The 23,425-nt window shown below is 36.7% G+C and overlaps 1 protein-coding gene across 7 annotated transcripts in view; it reads left to right on the forward strand.

Annotated features, from left to right (window-relative positions):
* Positions 1-1,635: 1,635 nt before the first annotated feature.
* Positions 1,636-23,425, forward strand: part of kank1a (KN motif and ankyrin repeat domains 1a) — a 49,038-nt gene continuing 27,248 nt past the window's right edge. For 2 of the 7 annotated variants that reach the window (XM_042724585.1, XM_042724590.1), the window contains exons 1-2: positions 1,636-1,788; positions 16,505-16,601. The gene's annotated coding sequence lies outside the window, so the exon portion shown is untranslated. Of the gene's footprint in view, positions 1,892-16,504; positions 16,602-23,425 lie in introns of all 7 variants that reach the window. The other 5 variants (XM_042724586.1, XM_042724591.1, XM_042724587.1 and 2 more) reach the window with 4 other exon arrangements.

The raw sequence follows: 23,425 nt of genomic DNA on the forward strand, positions 1-23,425 counted from the left end.
GAGGTGTGACTGACTGACTGCGTGGAAGTTTCAAAACAATAATGCTTTGCGGGAACGGGGGTGTGGATGAAAGCCTCCCTCGTGCCTGGTCTGTGCTGTGTCATCATGATCATGGGTCTGACCCAGTGAAGAGATGAGTTACTAGGCTACTACACAACGAGTGGGAGCAGTTTAGGATGAATGGAGGCACTTCTATTAACTCGTTTAACTAAATTCAAGTACATTCTTCACTCTGCCATGTTTGTTGGTTTAAGCTTCACTCTCATACTAGTCAGACTGGTTTTACTTTTTAGAGATTATTCACTCACACCTACATCTAATTCATTTTTCATTCATCCCCACAAACAAAAAAGGCCAACGCACAAATAGAGTGGTTCCCCTTAAGACTTAAGACATTTGCATACATAGCCTACTCATGTATGCTTTACAGTCAGAGCTACATGGAAAACATGCAAAAACATTTAAGCAGTGAATAATCAGCATTTGCCTCATAACGAGAAAGATGCGGTAATGGGTGTTTTGTATGGATAGCTGTTTCAGATACACAGCCTTGTACTTCATGGATTTATTTTTTTATTGTGAATCCATACTGAACTACCTAAAGTAACCACTAGAGGTCAGCCCAGATTAATTGTTCTGAATTCAAATAGCAGCTCATCTTTCCTCGCGGAGAAGCACGAATGATCAAATTTCAGCATAAACTTTGTTCTCATAAACTTTAAATAATTAAAAACATAGACATTAAAATAGACTTTATAGACATTAAAACCACACCAATATATGTTATTTCCTTATTAAAATGTATTAGTAAAGAGCAAGATACAGAACTAATGGCTGTTGGCAAGACTTTTTAATATTTTTAGAAATTCTTTCATACTGTATAAAATGTTAATGGCCTACATGAAGCCACACATCCCACCTCAACCCTCCAAGATTAGCCACATCATAAAAAAAAAGATGAAAAAAGTGGATGATCCAGATAATGACACATAATCAATCATATATGTAAATTTTAAATAGGGCATTTTGATATTCTGTAATTCAAATGTCTTATGTGAAAGTGCTTACTCAAGAGAGCAGGCTGATAAAGTCTAGATAAAAAACAACAAAAGGCAATGTTATGATCCCTCTTATTTTGTTAATTATTAATAATAGGCTAATTATTAATATTTTACAGATTCTGCAAGGTGCATGTCAACTTTTGACCATGACTGGATCTCTACAAGCAAGGCTCCTGCTTGATATCTTGTTCAGCCATCATTGAAAATCCCAGTAAGTTTCAAAACAGTATTGATATTTTAGTGAGAATATTTTTCTCACTAAAGAAAAAGTTAGTTAAAGTTTTGGATCCCATTTAAGGCTTAACATTTAGTAAAACCAACATTAAAATCACTACTTTGCAGAGTTCATATAGCTAGCCTATTGTTAGCATTGAGGAAAAAGGGAAAATGCCCCAGAAGCGATCTAGAGATCCCAGCTAGCATAAACAGTTCAAGTTAAATTATAAAGCATAATAATCCTTTAATTGAAACGTATAACATGTGGGTGACTTTCAGTGGCTCTGCTGATATGGTAAGCAGTAAGAGGAGCACCTGTCTTTGTGTACTCAGTTATTTGTACGTCACGCTCTCAGTCTCACGTCAGGGAACATGTATTGTGTCTCGGGTCGAGTTCAGCGATTCGTGCTGCTCTTGTGCGCATGAGCGAAGAGGACACTTCACCGGGACTTTTACAAAGGGAGCGCAGGCACGGGAGAGGGACGTATAAACAAACTTCTTTGGAAAAAAGGTAATTCATTGTTACGTTTTAAAAACCGCCGGCCGCATGCATATAAACTAGACTTTTATCGCTCACTTCAAGGCGCGTGCGAAACCTGATCCACCTACAACAGGTCAGCAAACACTTTTCTTTCTGTGGTAGGCTTTATGTTCAGCTGATGTATTTTTTTTTCTCTCAGGTTAAATAAATGAGAAAATAAATTAGTCTTGACGTCTGACGATGATATAGGAGATATTGAAGCTGAGCTGCAGAAGTAACGTTGGAATAAAAACGGTAGAGGATTGCGCGTGCATTGGTCGCGCGACTCTTGTTACTTGCTGCAAGATAAGAGATTAGCTACAGTATAAATTTAATGGTTAACAGGGTCACAGCTTTGTCGGCAAAAGTGTTTTCTTCTTTCATGTTGAGTTTCGAGCTTGCTCAGTAATCTGATGTTTTGTGATCCCGTGTTTTGTCACACCTGTTCGGTATACTTGATGTAAACAGTTTTTTTTTTTTTTTTTTGCAAATGTGTGTGGGTCTTGAAGCATGCGTTCTTAAATTTTTCCCGTTAAACAGTGTGTTTGAGGTTTAAGTTGTTTTATCCGTTTGTAATTGTGTCATGTAAGTTGTTTGCTACATGGTTAGGGTAGGTTTTCATAACTGAGCACCTGTAGGGGAGAACAGTGATCTAACACAATTGTTTCAAGGTCTGTAGCTCGGTGTTTTTGTGTCTCAAACCTTCATATAGGCCTACTGTTTGTTAGAATATGTGTCTGTTACAAATTAAAGTAGTTTAAATAATACAACTCCTCCTTAACTGCGTAAATGAATGTCAAGTACAAAGAGTGCTGGTGTTACACTAATAGAAAACATTAGACAACGTGTGCAAGAAGTTTATAATAATGTGTGATAGCAAAGTGGTCATGTATAAAAGTATATGAGACACATGTGTATTTCTTCGTATATTTATAACACCTTTAGCTAATTTCAGTTATGTTAAAATGATTGTTGCAACACTTCCCACTCTCCACTAGTAAAAATAAATTGCCCTGTATACATAAGGTCAAGCAAATTTGGAAACTCTTCAGATGTAGCTAAGTCCTCAGGCCACTTGACAGGACGTAATTATGATGGTCGCCCTTCCTTTGCAGATTTGAGGAAGTATGAACTGATTTTCATGATAACCTCAGTGTAAATGACTGATATCTTAAAGCTGGTGGTTTGAGTCATTGAACAGCCATTTAATGAAATTCTTATATTTTTTGAGATTCTAATGTTTTTACTATTGAATATATCATCAAGTTATTATCCAGGCATATGCAGAGTTGTAGTAACAAAATCTGCTTTGTACCTTAAGTTATACTGAAAACAACCATAATAATACAGATCAAATAAAATGTCACATAATGAATCAAAGTTCATCCAAAGTGATCTATCAATAAACTGTGGCAAAAACACTATAGACTGTGTACAGTGCCATACAAAGGCAAAACTCCACCAGGGAAACTCACTTGACGTGACACTGAAGTAATTGCATAAACATTCACAAAACAACATAAAATGTAACACACCTTAATGTAAATAAGAAAAAAAATCTAACTTAAAAATGATCAGTTGTGACTTCTGAATGTCCTGTTATTTATTTTCAGTGTAAATGATAAGGTTATTCCAAGTATTTTACTGCAATGGTACATGTATTACATACTGTACATTTTCTTTCTTTCTTAATTTTTTTTTTTTTAAATGCAGGTTTTAAAAAGCTCTAACAGAAGGCTTTTAGTCAGAAACACTGCAGTATAACATGTGCATTGTGTGTGCTGTGTTGGCATGCTCATTCTTCCAGGTTGGCATCATTGCCATGCACAGTCTGTAAAAGACTCTCACAAAGACATTATTATGCTCTAGTGAAAAGGATTGTCAGCGACCTACAAATATCACTGTCAGAAATGAAACCTCTGTTTGGCATATCTAAAACAAGGGAGCCCTTTCTCTTTTCAAACATCATGCATTGGATGCATTCACCCATCATTTCAACAGCAGACAATTTTTTAATTCTTCCTTGTTGGCTTTCTCTGATATTCCAGTTGCACTCCTCAAGAAGCCTGTGACCTCTTAGACCAGAATAAACCTGTGATAGTTTATTTTGTACGGGGCTAATCCAGAGGAAAATTGGCATATCCACAGGGTGTCAAATGTGTGCGGTTCTGCTCTGAGACTGTGAATGGAAGAAGGCTTTGTGATGCCGAGACATCTTTTGGAGGTAGTCCCAGTTGTTTAAAGAGGGAACTGTTTTAAGATGAAAGTCTTCTAAAGCCTCCTTTCACCAGTGACATAATGAAAGACCATATTAAAGAATGTGAGATCCCTGTCTGCCTTCATGCTTGCTTTGCGGATGAATTCTTATTGTTAAAAGCAAGATGGCTATAACAAGTCTTTGAAGTTGAGTGCTGTTCATGGGTGGCAATGTGACCGCTTCAAATGAGAAGAGGTTTAAATGTGCATATAGTGTGCAACTGTATGTGAATTTCACTTCCTGTCCATGTGAACAGAATACATGCCACTTTAAATTTGTAAACAATAGGAAGGGGCTATACACATTGTGTCCCTCATTAAAAATGTATCCGGTTCTATTAGTTTTGTACCAACATGCATTTGTTAGCAACATCTGGCTTGGTTTCTGAAAAAAAAAGCTACATCAACTGCTAAAAGGGATGAACCAAAAAATAATTTATTCACTTTCTTGTCATTCCAAACCTGTATGAATCTTTCATAAAATCTGAAAATAAAAAAGGTTTTTGAATCACCATACAATGAAAATCCATCAGCTCCAGATTGTTTAGACATTCTTCAAAATATAGTCTGTGTTTCACAGAAAAAAGGAAATGCATACAGGTTTGAAACAACATTTAGATTTTGTACATTCAGGACTTTGTGGACATATGGCAGAAGCCTCCTCAATTTGCACCTTGCTGAGAAAGCTTTGCACATGGGGATCAAAGCTCAGTTCATAGTGAAGGGAACTGTCACCTACTCTCTCTCTCTCGCTCTCTCTCGCTCTCTCTCTCAAGCTGTAAAATCCACACTGCCACTGCCGCCTGTTTATACAGAGGAAATTACTTCCACTTTGCTGCTTGGTTAGAACTGTTTGCAAATCTAATCTACCCCCTTTACCATTGCCCCAAGCCTGCCAAACATCTCGAGCATAGAGAATTGTTCACTATATTGTAGATGGGTTACTGTGACCATTTAGGTTGGTTTCTAAATTGCTTTTTTTGACAGATTTTCATATAGTTTGTTGGTGAAGATTTTGTAATTCTGTTTTATTACATATTTCTGGTCTGTCGTTCAAAAGAGATTTAATGTCTTTGAAATAAATAATTCTAATTTGCTGATATAGGCTCAAGAGATATTTGTTATTATCAGGCTTTAATGGTTGAGCTGCTTAGTATTTTTGTTGAAACCGTGGTACTTTTTATTTATTTTTTGTCAGAATTTGTTGATGAATAGGAAGACCAATAGAATAGTAATGTCTTTTCTGTTGAATAATCAGTCATTTCTTTTATTTTATTTAAATAAAATAAAAAAAAAGTAAGGAAATCTTCAATGTCTTCAGTTTCATTCACTGGCTAGTATATGCTCTGTTGTCACAATTAAACTTGTCTATTGTTTAACACTAAGCAGACGAAAATGCAATCCTAGCTGTTTAAATGATTTAAGAGTTATAAATTTGAGTTAATCTTTCAGTTAAGTGCAGTCAAATAAGGTTAATAACTTGATATTAGTACCTTTTACTTGTCCTCTGGTAATCCTTCCTTACGAGTAAATGCTGCTTTCTATCTCTTCAAAGTAGAACACGTGATTCTTTATGACTTCCTGATGGAAAATATGAGTTGTTTGCATTTAAAATGCTAATTGCCGCTTTTTCCATGCAGTGTTTTAATCACATGCATTTGATGCCTCATTAACTCTTTCTTTTTGTGGAACAGCATGTGCATTTTGAAATCAAATCAGCCATTTTCCATTAGATGCAGTAAGTGTGCCTTCAGTTAAAGCTTTCTCTCATAATAATGCACCTGTTTTTGTCCCACTAGCCTGAAGGAGGTGTATATTCGAGGAAGAGACTGGGATACAGGGCAATTAATATCAGGAGACAGGAGGTCCTGGTCTTTTGTTGTTGTTAACTGGTCGTATCCAATCAGGGACCATTGCACTGGCTTGTTGGACAGTATTCAAGACACTCATGCTGACTAGAATAAAGACAGACTCCAGAATTAATTTTTGTTTAGGATGCTGTCTAGACGTTCATGTTTACATATTAATTAGGAATTCATTATCTGGACATTATCTAGTTCTGTGGGAACTTCCTCTTATTATCTCCTGTGATTAATTTAATGCTTGGGATATTTACAAGAACACATTGTTATGGAATACTGCTTTGGTTTTTGTAGTTTCTTTAGTTTTTAATTAATTACAGAAACATTCCTCACAGCTTTGCCTTGAGAACCTAAGAAAGGGCTTAAAAAAAAAACTTTGGTTAGAAATAGTATCAGTGCATTGCTTTCCATTTTGCTTATGAGAAATAATTAGTGAAGACTTTTAATTAGAAGAGTAAAATAATAAAATCTGTATTGGTGATGTATCAAACGTAACACAAATTGCTTGTTTAGGTTGGCTGTCACTTTATGATTAGAATCGTTTTATTACGTTCATTCCTGTGTTAGCCAGAATGGATAGATTGAATGACATCCTGCATTCTGACACTCAATCCAGAACACTGAATTAAGAGGAACTGGTCATTTGACGGTCCTTCTATTTAGCTGGAAGCATTCCAGTAAAATAGAGAAACAAAGGATCAGGTTTACTTCATCCCAGCACTTTAAGGTCATTCTCCTGAGATTATGTGGCTTCCTAACACAGTGACTTTTTTGTAGTCTGGTCTGAAGTTTTGGATTGAGTAGGTCAAGAAACACTTTAACCATCCATCCATTAGATAATGTTTAGGCTACATGTTGAACGTGGATAAATGTAACCATTTACAAAACAAGGTGTCTGTTGTCCATTTTCTTTCTCAATTTGGGCACAGTTTATTCATTTTCATTCATAGTATGTCCAACTTGAAATAAAAGTATATGCCCTTTTCTTTTTTATAATTAGACCATGCTATGGTTAATTGTCTTGAGCTTGAGTGAAGTTTCTTTTGTCAGGAGGACAGAAGCCTGCTGATTGTGTTCAGCTTTGAGGTTTCAGTCAAAGTGAGTGAAGCTCTTGTCAGGAAGATCTGCTGGAATGAAGGAACAGGCTTTTGTCTAACCATGTCTACAAAAAAAAATATATATATATTACAATGTTGCTTGTTATTCTTGGTGTGGTTCACTTTCACATGGCAAAGTTTCTAAATGGACCAAAATGGCTAAAACAAGTCACGTGCCAGTACATTGTCAAAGTTCCATGGTTTATTTTACAGAATTTTCCGTCAGGATGGAACCAGCTTTGATGGAACTACAACAGCTTTGAGGGCTTATTGATGTTTTATATATATACAGCTATATATATATATATATATATATATATATATATATATATATATATATATATATATATATATATATATATATATATATATATATATATATATATATATATATATATATATATATAGCTATAGCTATAGCTGTTGTTATATTAATTTATCGTTTTGAGCAGGAGTCCAGGATTCGTCGGGAAAACATTGTTAAAATGCACCTACTACGAAGAGCAATAAGACGGCATTATAAAATGAAAAGGTGCGCTTTTTCAGGCGATCTCAAACCTTTGACGCTGATCTGAGCGTGATTAACATATGCCCAAATGAACCAAGCTAAGGGGGAGAACGCGCCAGGTTCCGAAACAACAGGCCAGGCGTGAAAGCACCCTTAGAGACTGTATGGGTGCAAAGTCTTTAACTTTGAATGCAGGCTGAATACATATGGATGCTATAATTAAAAGCTATTTTTAAAACTGACAGATTGTGACAAATGGTGGCCCTTGTTATTTATTTCATGCATGTAAGGGGTCACCCTCCATGTGAAAAACTGCTGTCAACATCACAAAGATGTTCAAACTAATCAGGTGTATCTAAGCGATTTCTCTCGACAGCTCTTCATTGCATCTTATCTTTATTTTTCATCATGTAAAATAAGGTAGATAAATTCACAAGTAGCAATTTAAAGATCTCTGCTGGTGACAAGGACAGAAAACAAATTCTGAGTCATGATCCAGCTGGGATTAGTGGGTGCAGAGGAAAAACTCCTACTTTCTCAATGTGCCAGTTGTTTCACAGAAGTCTTTGTTTTTCTTGAAGTGAGACATACCCATATTTGCAAGTGACATTCATTTTTGTAAACATGGTTAACTCTGTAGATGATTTTTTGTAAACTGTGCCGTTTGACAGGAAATATAACAAAAGTCAGGTGGTTGACTGTTTTATACCAGACTGTGCCACACTTGTGTCCCCTACATTCAATATGTTGACATGCACAATATAATTGAGTTATTGTGTACATGACACAGTGTGTATAGGATATTTGAAGGACTACTGTTGAGTGTTGCCTATGGCCCTGTCCCAAATGGCACCCTAAACCATCATGGTCTTCTTTGTCCACACTTTTGTGACATAATGCCGCTCGCCTCAGTGCGAGGGCGTATAGGGGCCACAGAGATCCCTTCTGAAAGCTAAAATGACAAATGGGACACCACCTGGTCTTAACGGACATGCACACGTGGCGGCCATTGTAAGTCCGCAAGACCACAAGTGCATGTGAAGTGTGCCATTTGGGACAGGGAATATGTCTTTAGGAGCATTCCAAGGCCAATTGTAGTACAATTCAAACTTGAAATACACTGCACAACTTTTGCCCGGATTTATAGTTTGGCTGAGTCAAGGGTCAAGTCAGCTCTTCTCATGATGTATGAAAAGTTTAGATTCTTGGTCCAGACATTGCACCTGGCTGAAGTTAGAAAACACAACAAAATACGATATACAGAGAAACAATATACAATAAATGGTATAATATACATAAACAGTACAGACAGCAGAATCAACGAATATACAACAAATATCACAACATGTTACACAAGTAAACTGACTTCAAAGCAGTGGTATAGTCAGAGCCACTGGGCCACTCTGCAGACTTCCAGCAGTCAGAGTTAACAGACAAATACATATATAGTTTTTTAGGGTGCTTTCACACTTGGTTCGCTTGCCTGGTCTGAACCTGAGTTCGATTGCACCCCCCCAGCCCCCGCTGGACAACGTTCATATTATTTTATTTGGGTCCGACCCACGGTTCGATTGCGTCATCAAGCCAGCAGCTGTTCACCCCGTTGCTTAGTAACGACGGTGCAGGAGAAGGCGGCAAATGCATAACGTTGATCTCTGCACTTTTATATATTTACGTTTTTGAACCATTAGTTTTGTTTACAAAGCTTCGGTACATAATGGCACTTACGTCTGTCTTACGAATGTACTGCAAATGATCTAAAGAAAGCTGAAGACACATTTTTATCAAATAATACGCCATTAATAGCAGTTCATTTCCGCGATTTGGTACGATTGCATTCCCATCAGCAGCGAACCTTACCCCAGACCACCCTTTTTAAGCGGTTCGGGAATGGTTCGGGGGTGTACACCCGAGTTCGGAAGACAGCGTTCACATCATCCAAACAAACCGAACTATGACGTCAATCGAACCCGGGTGTGCACCAAAAGTGCTAGTGTGAAAGCACCCTAAGATTCAGTATGTGGATATCAAACATGTTCAATATTTTGAACCAGTGTTAGGACACTAAACTTTTCATATGTCATGCATGTTCTTGCAATGAATTTAAAAGTCTGGTAGTGTGTGACCTTCAGTCGTTTAGTGTAAGATGGCCAGCTTTTCTCTGTAATAATTTACAAAGACGGCACATGTAAAATGCATATGCAAATATGTTTTAAAATACATTCAGATACATTCAGAAAGTCATGTAATTTATTCTAACATTATTTCCACCTCAGAAAACCCAGACTGGTACAATTTCTGTCAGTTTACTTTTATAGGCCATACAGCACGAAGGCATTGTCAGTTTCATTTTTTGCCATCAAATCCATACTAGAAAGATTGCCCCCTGGGAACTCTTAGAAATGTTGTGCTTGATGAGACCTGTTTTAGTTGGTTGTTTTGATGGTTGGTTCTTATGTAGACATGAGCGAGAAAGACACAGAGTTGTTTATTAGCTGTAGATGTTTGATAATAGGATCCCTGTCTCTCACTGAAGGTCTGATTGAAGTGAGTAAAAGATAATCAGGGAATGAACCTTCCCCTGATCTCCCCTACACTGCCTTCTAAAGTTCAGCACTCAATGGAATGCAGTGAGGGGTAGCATTGATGAATACTGAGCAGAAGGTTTGGGGCAGGAACAGGCAGGTCTGAGGAACGTAAGTCTTTACTAAAGAAAGGCAAATGCCAAACAGTCCTGGGTGTGAAAAGTCCTGAGAATGGTATGTGCAAGCACTGTTCAAATTTAGTGCCCTCCATTCATGGAAGTCTGCCCTTTTTGAGATCTTTTGGTACACATTTAAGGCTAGCCATGAAGTAGCTAGTCTTTTCCTGTTGAAATATGTGTATGCTATGAACTGATTTCCAATCAGCAATTGGCACTCATGTCAACTAGAAGCCAAAAAACTCAAAAAAAATCTAGATTTCATTGCTAGCAAGACCTGATTGGTTACAAGAGGTCAAGGTTTGGCTGGTAAGCATGGTCCGGTTAGCCCCTGCCCCTTATTTTTATTTATTATAGCAATACTTGATGACATTGAGCAAAGATGGCAGAATGCAAAGATTTAATGCTGTTTATATGAATGGAAATGGTTTTTCCAAGTATTGTTGATGTTGACCTCCTTGCTTAAAAAGTAACAAATAAGCCATTATTTAGTCAATGTGTATATGTAAGCTCTAATTTATTTAACCTCCCACATTTGACTGTATGTGTTGTGGCAAACTGACAGCCTACAGAGAGCTTTGTTGACTCACCACTGATCTCCTCAGGTTTCAGATGAAGGTGTCTACCACTGCCTGTCAGACTGCTTGAGTTACTGCTTGAGTCAGTGTCAGCTAGGCCGATGTCCTACACACTACCTTTAGTTGTCCAGTGGTCACATGCTGCCTGGCTTGTCTGAAAGCAGTAAAACTCTTTTTAGGCCTGTATGATATGGAGAAGATTCAAGAACGGGTAGTTTTGAGTAACTTATTTTTAATGATGGGTGTGTAGACTGTAGAAAGAAAACCACAATAATTTATATTTTACTTTCACAACTTTCCATAATTAAAGATGTTTTCAGTAGTTTTTAATTAGCATTAGCATTGTGTTCTTTGTGTGCTTTAAGTGCCAATACTGTAATGCTGTTAGATCACGCTGCACTGTCATCTATTGACCTGAATCACTGTAATAGATGCATTTAAAGTTTTAGAAAGCAGTCTATACAATAATTATTTACCTTATTAGTCCAACAAAAAAGAAACAACTTGGGCATCACTATTCAGGATTTTGTCTGTCATTTAAATCTTGTATATGGTGTAGCAAAGTTTGCAGGTGTTTCTTTTTCTTTTTTTCTTTTTTTTGAGGTTTTTCTGTCTTCTGGCTTTAAAGCTTTTCTGCTGCTTTCCACTGGTACAGCATGATAATGTTCAGTTGTCTTTTACTCTGCATTGCCAAGAAACACAACACTATGAAACACTTACTTACATAAACACTACACCTGTGGCAGCCAATGAGCATTGGGTTTCTCTCTAACTTTTAGTGAAACATGGCAGGTCATGTCATTTCTACCTGGTAAATATGTTAGTTTAAAGTGACCCACACCATGCCTAATTAAAATTTGTTAATGAATTTAATAATAGTGACCTAAAATTAACTCTCAAGGTTTTTTTTTTTTTTTTTAACTCCAAATTGTTAGATATTCAAGTGCCTTAATTACTGCTCTAGGTCATTCCTTGATAAACACAGTTGGTTCAATTCTGGGGGTGTAAATGGGAAAGGCACCCTTGTTTTGGCTAGTATTTAATACTCTTTCACTCTTAAAAGGGTCATGGGATGCCTATTTTCCACAAGTTGATATGATTCTTTAGGGTCTTAACAACAACGTTTTTACCTTGTCAAAATCAGCTCTGTTTTCAGCAACCCGTTTTAGTGCATGTTCCTTTAAATGCTAATGAGCTCTGCTCACCCTGCCCCTCTCTTCCATGGGGTGACAAGCCGTTCTCACAAGACTGTTTACTTTAGCCACGGAACTTGCACGTTATTAAGAAAGGCAATTTGCAAAGATTCATAAAAGAAACTTATACTCACTTCTGTAGGTGAGGCTGGATCACACATTACAATTCAAACAACTTTTTTGCATGTTGCATCCGATGAACCCTTTAAGGAGATTGCACACCAGATGAGAAGTATGTTGATGAAAGCTCAATAACAGACTCCGGAGGCTGTTCAAAATCTTTAAATTTCATTATATTTGTCCCAAATAATTGATTACATAATGTACATAATGACCATATGCTGAAAGATTGTGTATTACACATTAAAAAAAACAAACAAACAAACAAAAAAAAACCTTTCTGTGGCTTGAATAAAGCCTGGTTGCTTCATATAAACTGTTATTAAAAATGTGCAAAAATTGAACCTTTAGGGTTACTAGGATGCACCTTTAAGGGGTTAAAAAATTACAAAGGTGTCCCTTTGAGGGTACTGCCTCAGTGACAAACTGTTGTAACCCTAAAGGTTCAGTGTTTGACAGCCTTAACTGTCTTTCTTTTTATATATATGTATGTGTGTCAGTAGATGCTTGCTAAGTTTAAATCAGGTTGTCCTTTCTCCTCTAAGTCATGCTTTCTGTATGCAGCTGTTGGCTGCTTTCCTCCCTCCAAAATAAGCCTGTAGATATCTGGCTAACAAAGTTTTGGCTAACTTTAGTATAGCCTAGTAATTAAAGGGACAGTTACCCCCCAATAAATTCTTTATTTACCTCATGTTGTTCCAAATCCCTTTAATGTTAATTTTCTTCCTGTTGACTTCCTGCAAATGCTTGTTGTGAACATTAATTGCTAAACCTTAAGCAGTTGGCTTGATTTCTCAATGATCTTACCTTAACCAGTACAAGCCTGCAGCAACAGGCTTGCTCTTTATGTTCAGACATGCTTCTGTTGATAACACATGTATAAATACTCTAAAGTGTGATTAAACACCATCTGACATCAATCTCATCTTACTCTCCCCCCCTCCCCAATTTATCTAACAAACTGAATTTGATATCTCCATGTTTCTGCTTAATATTTATCTGAAATTACCTGGCTGTCTGTGTCTGTGTGAGATTCAGTTCTTGGCTTCTCTGAGCTCAGTGCTGAGCTAAAGCAAAGCCCAGTTCATAATAGTCCTCTCAGGTTTCTGTTTTCACTAATGGGGCAGGTTCACCTAGGTAACCAAATTTCCATCTGGATTCAACCTTCTAATGTCTTTTCATCCACCCTTCATGCTTTTGAGAAAAATCAAACAAGTTAGTTTTCTGACAGAAAAATCACAACAGAGTTTTGGTGCATTTGTTTAAACGACCAGGATCTCACCACCTACTTTGTTTATTGAAATGAACAGGCCACCTGCATGTCAACTTGACTGATTGATTAGAAATGCTTTACATGTTGAATTATCTGTTGGATAAAATGTTCAGATTATCAGAAAATATGAATAAACATTCTATGGATAAATTGTTGTCGCTGATGATGCCTCAAGTTTGTTGTGCGAGAGTTTGGTGTTACGTATGTGAAACTACATGTAAATAAAACCTGGGGGCATTTGGCGGTCACAAGTTACCAGCTGGATCTCATGTGTCTTTTTGAATTGGTGGTATTCCAGAAGCATGTCCGTACAAAAACATATGGGTTCATACAAATTCATATGAATTCGCCCCTAATTCGTTAAAAGTAAAATATGAACTACAATGAGAGTGTGTTGCAAGTTACAGATGAATGTTGTAGATCAGTTTCTCAACCTTTTTATCAATTCAACTACATTAAGGGATGAGAGCATATCTCACATGCCTCTTGTACATTCTGCATACACTAATCAATACAACCAAACATTTTTATATTAGTTAAATTGGCTCGCTTATTAATATCCACTTATGCTAATGGGGGTCCTGATGTTGTCAGGAACGGATCAAGTTTTTGTAGTTTGGCTCCATGTGCATGACAGCATAATGAAATGCTGATTCCAAGTTAGAGTTCAAGCATGACTTGATCGTAACATTGCAGAAAAAATGCATGCACAAATGTAAGTGGATGCAAATTAGGATATTGCTTTCATACAATATTCTCAAAGGATAACTTGAGCCTACAACATACATTATGTAATGCATTCTAACTCTCTCTAACTTTTCACAGATTTATCAAAGATACATTTATATTGCTGCTTTAGTTAGTAAGTGCAAAAATAAAATACTAAAGACACACTGGAAAACACTTTCAGAATATTTAGTTAAGACAGTCACCACTTTTGTCTTTTGAGGCAAAGCTGCTTGATATTTGCCTCTTATTTTTTTGGGATCAAATGCACTGTTGTGTGTAAATGTCTTGTGTGAGAGTGCTCGGACTGTGTAAAACTCTTCCAGGGGCTTGTGGTGTGATGACTTGATTAAAAATTCCTTAACCTCAGGCCTTGGCAGACAAGTATGCTGTACAGTGACAGATCTCTCCCTGAAAGGAAGATTAATACTGTCTTGATCTGGCAAAGCCTCTAAGCAACAGAGAACTGGTCATGTTTAAAAGGATTCATTAGCTTTGAATGCATACATTTAGCTTATTACCTTTAGTTTTTTTCAATGCTTCTTTATAAGATTCACAAATCTCCATCTTCCTTTTGAATAGTTTAGTAATCCACCGTAAGCCCCATTAAAACCTGCTTTAGGGATAAGGCAGGATTCTTAAATTCTGATCCTTATTTATTTCTAAATACCCCTCATTCTCTCTCTTAGTAATGCCGGATTACGTGCAAGTCCCACTGACTGCTGCTCCAAACCCAAACATTACGTGGTTGTGTGGCTACGTGACAACCCCTGGGCTCTATTTACAGGCTCCCCTGCATGTCCACAGCAAGAGGAGGGTCCCTGGAGTCAGCTTTGCGGTCGATAGACAATGCTTCTCCTAATTTGATCAGTGCTCATTGATTCGTTAAGCCATGCTGGCAATTACTAAGCTCATTCCCAGGAATTCCTCTGGTGTCAGGGTCATGAACCGAGTTGTGTTCTGTAAGATCAGTCCTCTTGGGGTGTTGTGCTTGCGGACCAGAAAGAGCATCTGACTGCTCTCAGGCTGTCCACTGTGTCCTAATGCAGATTACTGGGTTTAACGTTTTGGAGCAAAATGAACAAAAATTTGGAAGTATTTATTTATTTATTTATTTATTTACTTGTTAGCATTTCTGACCACATCTCTGCATGAAATGATATGAAAAAAATCTATCTATCTATCTATCTATCTATCTATCTATCTATCTATCTATATATATATATATATATAACATTGTGAGAAAAAGTTTGTACATATGGTTGCAACTGCAAAGCCTTATTCAAGACAAATTTTGTGCATGTAGGCTATTCTCAAAATTATATATGTGGAACCCCATGTTTTCCAACACATTTTAATAGATTATTTATTTATGTTTACCTGTAAGACCTTCATTCACCTTTGGAACACAAATTAAGATATTTTTGATGAAATCTGAGAGCTTTCTGGCCCTGCATAGACAGCAACACAACTGAAACGTTCAAGGCCCAGAAAGGTAGTAAGGACAGTTCCTCCTGTTCTCAGAGCTCTTGTAATTACAGGGATGGGTTAGATGTGGGATTCCTAAAGGGTCACAATGCCACTGTCTGTTCTCCTCCAGAGCTCACTTATCACAGCTCTCAACTTCCTGTGGAGAGCAGAGCTCCAGTGATCTCCACACAATACAGTGCATTATCTGCAAGAGGGTGCGCTAGTATTGTCATAACCTTATGACCCTTTGACCCCTCACACCATAAACAAAAACACAATATCAGTCACGATGAGCTAATGGTCCCACGGAGCTCAGCTGAAGTTGTCCTACTGTTTCTGGTGTTACTTTTAAGGAGTCTGAAGCAATTTTTCCTAAATTGCATATCTCTGAGGCATGTAATAATGAAAAATAATCATAATGGTACTATTAGAGGGTACTAATAAAATAATCTTTAATGTCTTTAATCACTGTGTATTCTATAGCTTTGCTGAAAGCTCTTACACTTACAGATACTTAAAGATTTGTTATACAAATTTGAAGGTTTGGTTTGCTCATGTTTTTCATTAAATTACATGCTTTGTGTGCATGTTTATTTCTGATCAGCTGCTGATGAAAAGTTTGAAAAACTATAGTCACAGCTGTCAGCACTGTTCAGCTCTAATAACATGTCTGAACATTAAATACATTAAACAGGCATCATCATGTCAATGTGCAAAATCAGCTTTAGCTGTAGGGGACAGTTAAATTCATAGGTTGTCAGATGTCATGGATAGTGACTACAGCACAGAAACAGCTGCTGCTTCATCCATGTATGTTTATACATTCCTTATGGCCATGTTTGTTTGTTTTTTTAATTCTGTAAATGTCAAAGGATCAGTCTTCATCATTCTATTGATCTCAGTATCTCTTTCTCTTTTTTCAGCCAATGCTTGTCATCTATTAAAGGGTTTCCTGCTGCACGTTTTATTTGGAGAACATAAGCTCTGAAAGCTGTGGGTCTTCTCACCACTTAACAGCAGGTGATGTTTTGTTTGTTTCTTCTCACTGTCATCCCTCTTTTGTTTAAAGGGACTGTTTAGCCAAAAACTGAAATTCTATCATCATGTCGTTCCAAAACTTTATGGCTTTCTGCTGTGGAACACAAACGAAGATACTGTGAAGAATGTTGGGAACCAAACAGTTTCGGTTCTCATTGGCTTACATTGACTTTCATTGTATGGACAAAACAATAAACAAAAAAACAATGTTAACCAAAACTTTTTGGTTCCCAACAATCTTCACAATATTGTCTTTTATGTTACACAAAAGAAAGGTCATACAGTCCAGAAAGTCGGGTTTGGAACAACATGAGGTAACTATTCCACCAGGCACATATTTTAATCTCCTGACTTCACTTTTTTTTTTTTTTTTGAGTGTGTTTATTATGAAAGGACTTTTTTTCTGAATGAGCTAGTGATTTTGGACATGGTGTATGTATGAATACATTGAATTTGTAAATGGATGCCATTCTAACACATTCCATAGAATGTTTTATGAAGAAAGGACCTTTTGGCCTCAACTTATTGAATGTTTCCTTTCCACGGTGTTCACTTAGAGGCTTGTTTGTGATTTACTTTGGTTGCTTGTGTGTTAGTCCTCAGACAGAGGCCTTTTGTGAACATGTCATTGGTTTTGTAGATGCTGCTGACACGTTGTCAACCACAACACTCATTACACCTTTCAGTTTAAGCAGACAGAAGGGTCCATTTACAGACTATAATGTCTCTTTCAAAAGAACTAGGGAAAGCACCGCACACACAAGGTGTTAATCTGGTAAATTATTATTTTACTGTCCTTGGCTAACCATTTCAGTCATTTGTTTTGTAGTCTAAACAGCTTCCTTTCATGTCGTCTTTAAAGGGATACTCCATCCCAAAATGAACATTTTTTCATTAACCACTTACCCTCATGTCGTTCCAAACCCGTAAAAGCTCAGTTTGTCCTCTGAACACAATTTAAGATATTTTGGATGAAAACCTGGAGGCTTGAGACTGTCCCATAGACTGCCAAGTAAATAACAGTGTCAAGGTCCATAAAAGGTATGAAAGTCGTCTTCAGAATACTCCATCTGCCATCAGACATGCAATCTGGGTTATATGAAGCAACGGGAACACTTTTTGTAAGGGAAGAAAATTATTTTATAATTATTGCGCCACAAGGATGCACTGTTTTATTTCAAATCAAAGCTAAATACATCTAGAAACAGCGCATCCTTGTGGCGCGGAGGACACAGAAGAGCAAACGTAGCATACGGTGATATGGAGAGACACAGAGGAGACCATAGACAAAGGAATTATTGAATAAAGTCATTATTTTTGTTTTCTTCGCTCACAAAAAGTGTTCCCGTTGCTTCATATAACCCAGATTGCATGTCTGATGCCAGATGGAGTATTCTGAAGACGACTTTCATAACTTTTATGGACCTTGACACTGTTATTTATTTGGCAGTCTATGGGGACAGTCTCAAGCCTCCAGGTTTTCATCCAAAATATCTTAAATTGTGTTCTGAGGACAAACGGTGCTATTACTGGTTTGGAACGACATGGGGGTAAGTGATTAATGACACAATTTTAATTTTGGGATGGAGTAGTATCCCTTTAAAAATCTCAGTTGATAAGAATATGGGTTACTGCTAATGTACAAAAGTATGGAGTTGATATGATTTTTTTAAAAACATTTTTTGAAAGAAGTCTCATCATGGCTGCATTTATTTAGTTTAAAATACATTAAAACAGTAACATTGTGAAATAGCATTTCAATTTATTCCTCTGGTGGCAAAGCTGAATTTTCAGCAGCCATTACTCTAGTCTTCAGTGTCACATGATTCTTCAAAAAGAAACATTACTTATTATCAAAGTAGAAAACAGTTGTTTTTCTATTATTATTATTATTATTATTTATTTTAATTTTTTTGTGGAAACCATGACTTTTATGACTTTTAATAGTTCAAAAGAGCAGGATTTATTTTTATTCAAAAAGAAAATTTTACTGCCCTCAACTTTTAAACATTAAGTACATAAGGAAAAAAGTACATATTTATACCACCAGAGTGATGATATGCATTTTTTACAACAGCTTTCTAAATCTACCTTTATGGGAATCAAGTCAAAGCCCTGTCTAAGTATTCATGCACCCCACCCCCCTCACTATTGTTCAGCCTATTCCTGCCTCAGTTATACAGGAAGCAATTAAAATTTCTACTGTCTGATTGTGTCTACTGCATTCATTCTAGTCATGAGAAGTTTTACAGAGCATGCTTTAGTGCTCTGACAGATCCCATGGGGAGAATGGGACGGGTGGAAAAGTGTGAGTGTGTGTGTGTGTGTGTGGGTGTGTGTGTTGGATGGCAGTTACAGGGTGTAAATGTAGGGGGATTCCTTAAACTGGCTTCGTCAACAAGTGTCTAACCAGTATGGGATCCTCACAGTTTCTCTTCCTTGTCTGTGTGTCGAGACAAATCACTTCACTGTGACAACACCATTATCTGCCTCTCTCCCACACTTGCTACCAGTAAACAACTGAAAAGTTTTAGACAACAAATAGCTATGGATTGGGTGTCTCGTTTTTTCTTATTTTTAACCTAAGACTTTTTTTGACAGAAACTTTATTTGTTGTGTCTAAATTGTCAAGGTTTCTACTCAATTAAATTTCTGTTCCCACCAAGCTCTCCTCAGGTCTTTTATTCTCCGATAACATTATACGGCTTATCGTTTAGCTATGGGAATATGTCCTCTTTGCTTATCAGAGGACCTTTAAGAGCATCTCTCAGTTCCCACTGATAAGCTCATACCATATCGGTCCACTTAATATCAGCATGAATGGCCAAAGAAAGCCATTTAATGGCCAGCTTTGGTCATGACGTCACCTTAGTAGTCCCTCTGGACCATATCTACAACTGGAGACAAAAGGCTCCCAGAATAGTGACCAGCTAGTACAGATTTTATCTTATTTAGACACTCAAATGTTGGTGTTGAACAGCTGGTCCAGTCAACGCTCAACAGATGGCCATGCATAAACAGTGAAAGGGTTAGAAAATAAATTCATAGGGAATACATTAAGCCACTAACAAGATCCTTTGCCATATTTATGTTAGTTTGTTGTTATTACATCTCATTTTTTGATCTGGAAGCTGAGATTGAGCCAGTTGTTGCTTTCCTTTACCTGTGTCTGCCATTGGCATCTATTAGAGTGAGTTTTACAAAGCGTATCTGAGTACCTCCCTGAAACGTATTGTTGCCTGCTTTACGGTTGCTCACTCGATTGAAAGCATAGCAGATGAATGATTTCCCAAACTTTCACAGGGGATGCTCTGGGTCTTTGTTGTGCTGATTTTGGGCAGGGCGACAGCTGTGGATGTGGCTTCAGGATCATTAGGACCTGTAGCGTGGGGAGCAGAGGGAAAATTGATTTTCAATGTGTTTTCTGACAAAACCTGGTGGGACACTTGTGTTAAAGCCAACAGTTCTGATATGGGTAATTCCTTAGAGATCAGAAATCACCATGAAAAGCTCTGGTGATGGATGGCACTTTTGATGAAATGTGGCTGTGAGTTTGTGTACGTTGTACCAGTTCATTCTGCTGGTAATTGCTTTTTTAGAGGCTTTGTGTCTGTTGGATGCCAAGGTTTGCCCATTCCATACATTTCCCAGCCTAATCTACCCCTTCCCTTCCCAGCCCCTCAGAATGGGCCCTTTCTCATTAGCACCATTATAGCCTAGCCAGCTCAAGTGGTTAAGCCAAACAAAACCCTTTAGCCTTTAAACGCAGCTCTAATTAAGGCTGGCAAGGTGTGTTTAGCATTGGAATTTCTCCTGCTTCTTTGTAACTGCTGTCTTAAACATTCCTGCAGTGTCTGTCAACAAGGAACACCCTTTGGGTTTCCAATAAATTCTTTTCTTTCTTTCTTTTTTTTTTTATTTGTCTTGTAAACATTAAGTCTTCATTTGGATTTAGCATGTACAGTAGGTGGGAATTGCATCTTTTGAATTAATTTTCTTTTGAGATGTATAACTATTTTTATATATCTTGTGTAATTAATATAATATATTAAGAATATATTAAATATATGCAAGTATAACATATTAAGTGTGTGTGTATAAAACAATAAGTAAAAACATTAAGATATTGACTAAAATAGAATTGATTTTATATTATATCAATGTTTTATTATATTTTAATATTATTTATTGTTCTTTTAATTAAAATATACTTTTTTTCTGAATAAAATCTATTTTTTGTATTTAAAACATTTGTATATCTGAAACTAAATATGCCAAATAATAAATGTAAAATGTTATAAATAAATTATTTTAATATAATAAATGTTAATAAAATACTAAAATTACTGAATTACTTATTGAACTAAAATATATTAATGTTGTTTTTATTATTTGTAGCAGTAAATAAATATTTTAAATGTGTATAAAATATTGAAAATATATTATATGATAGTAAAGACATTAAAATACTCTCAAAAAAATTGACGTTTTATGTATTTCAATTGCATAACAATTTTCCATCCATTTAGATTACATAGTTTTACACACTGCTCAGTGTTCATGCGTTTCCACACCACAGAGTGTTACATTTACATTTACATTTACATTTAGTCAGTTTGCAGACACTTTTATCCAAAGCGACTTACACTTGTGTTAAAGTAGCACTGAAGCAGTATTAGACATAAGGAGATAATTATGTGATGATTGAGCATTAATGATGAACACCTGCTGTTAACAAGCAGAATCACAGAAGGAAAGAGAAACACAAGAACTACAGCTGACTTCAGCCACAAATGTGTTAACATATAAAGTATTAATATTTAAAGTAACAGCCTAATCACTCCATATAAAAGCAGAAGGTTAATACTCATCAAAAATATTTAATTCCCATAAACGGTCCTCTGGTCCCTCAGTTGACTTGACAGGCAGACTGAGGGACTCTCAACTGAGGAAACCAAAAACCTTGTGTCAGTCATCAACCAAGCCAGAGTGAACACAACTAAACATTTTAATCCTTCTCTCAGAAGGTTGACTAAAGCTTTTTGTTTTTTAGAAGGTCAGTTGTCTGACACACAGAAACAAACAGTTTAATCTTATTTTTTTTTTTTTATATTTATATATATTTTTTATTTCAAGGACAAATGCTATTGCTTATACAGATTGTATTTTTTTACATTTTCAATCCCTCCCCACCCAACCCAGAACAATCTGCCTTACATGATATTCATTAGTAGTAATAGTTCAAAAGATGATGAAAATAATGATACAATAATGAAATAAATTAAGATAATAAAATTATGCCACAGTTAGACATTGGCAATGTTAATAAATAAATAAATAAAAAAAAAAATAATAATAATAATAATAAAAAAAAGAGAGAGAAACAGCTGGACACCACAATCAAAAGTGCAAACCATGATACAACAATAAACACAAGCCCTATATATTTACACATGTAAATACCTGGAGAAACACCTGAAGCACTTGTGCCGAAGCATCAAAGACCATGAGTTTAAACCGTTTAATCTTAATCATGCAGTATCATTTGATATGCATTTTGACAAAGCATGGTATTGCAGCATTCAGTGGCCGTAACTCTGGGAGGCTCCCCTGGCCTCCAGCCCTCTCAAGGCTCTTTATCATGAGAAGAACGGCCGATGGGCCTCTCAGTCTGCCTGGATCCACTGGAGAGCAAAACAAATAACTGGCTCCAGTCTGTCCTTGGTCAAATGCACGGTTGGACAGAGGTGAGGAGTTAGGATGGGAACGAAAGCTAGAATGGAAAAAAATGCACATTGTTTCATTTAGTTACAAAACTAATAGAACGAGATGAGTAGAAAAAGACATCATTCTGTCAGAGCAATAAGGGGACAGATAGTGGAAGAGTGTGTGGTCGATAGGGACTACCCACTCTGTGTGCCTTTACCCTCTTTACACCCCTGTGAAGTGAAAGGGGTGGATCATTGTTAAATGAAGCAGTGAGTTTGCTCTGCAGCGCTACGTGGAGTGAACTGTTTCCCCTCAAATGCTTTCATGCATGCTTTACATTGATTTGTTTATTAATTCGTTTTTTTGTGTTTGTGTGCTCATGCGCTCATTCACTGAAACTGTGTATGTTGGTAGCCTGTAGATGGCAGTGTTGTCAAAGTTGGAAATTTGGACTGCACTTGGACTCACACAAAAGCCTTGCAGTATTGGCTGGGTCAGTGTAACCCCAATTTAGTCTGGTAGAGAAGTTGATACAGTCCAGTGTCTGTTGGCATCTTTTATGTTCTCTGGCTGCAAGCAGACAAAAGTTGAAGTGTATTCACTGCACTACATTTCTGCTAAAGAGAAGAGGTAGACGGTGAATAGAAAGTGTGTTGTGTTGGATGCTCCTGAAGCTCTTTGGTTCAAAGAATACTCTGCTACAGATACTTTTGAAGACATGTTGGCTTTTGTAGTTTTATGGGTTCATATTCTTATCTCTTTGAAAATCAGTCTATCACTAAATTCAGACAGGCCAGGCACTCATGATTCAGTTTAGGGAAAGAATAATTTTGGAAAGACAAAACAATTTCCCCATTAGCTTAACTGAAAATTAAGTTTAGTTTCAGACTCCTGAAAGTGCAAAAGAAATAAACTATCAGCTCTTGTCTTCTGGGTGTTTGTAGTGCCTTGTAGTGTACCCATATTTTGAGGGCAAATTTGTACCCAGAAGTTACCTAAATCTGACAAAACCTTCTTTTTGGGATGTCCTCATTTGTAATTGTTTTTTTTTCTTTTTGTAAAAATGCTGAAAGTTTACTGTTAGAGTTAGGTTATTT

Source organism: Cyprinus carpio, chromosome B5 (assembly GCF_018340385.1).
Source record: "Cyprinus carpio isolate SPL01 chromosome B5, ASM1834038v1, whole genome shotgun sequence".
Taxonomy (NCBI): Eukaryota; Metazoa; Chordata; class Actinopteri; order Cypriniformes; family Cyprinidae; genus Cyprinus; species Cyprinus carpio.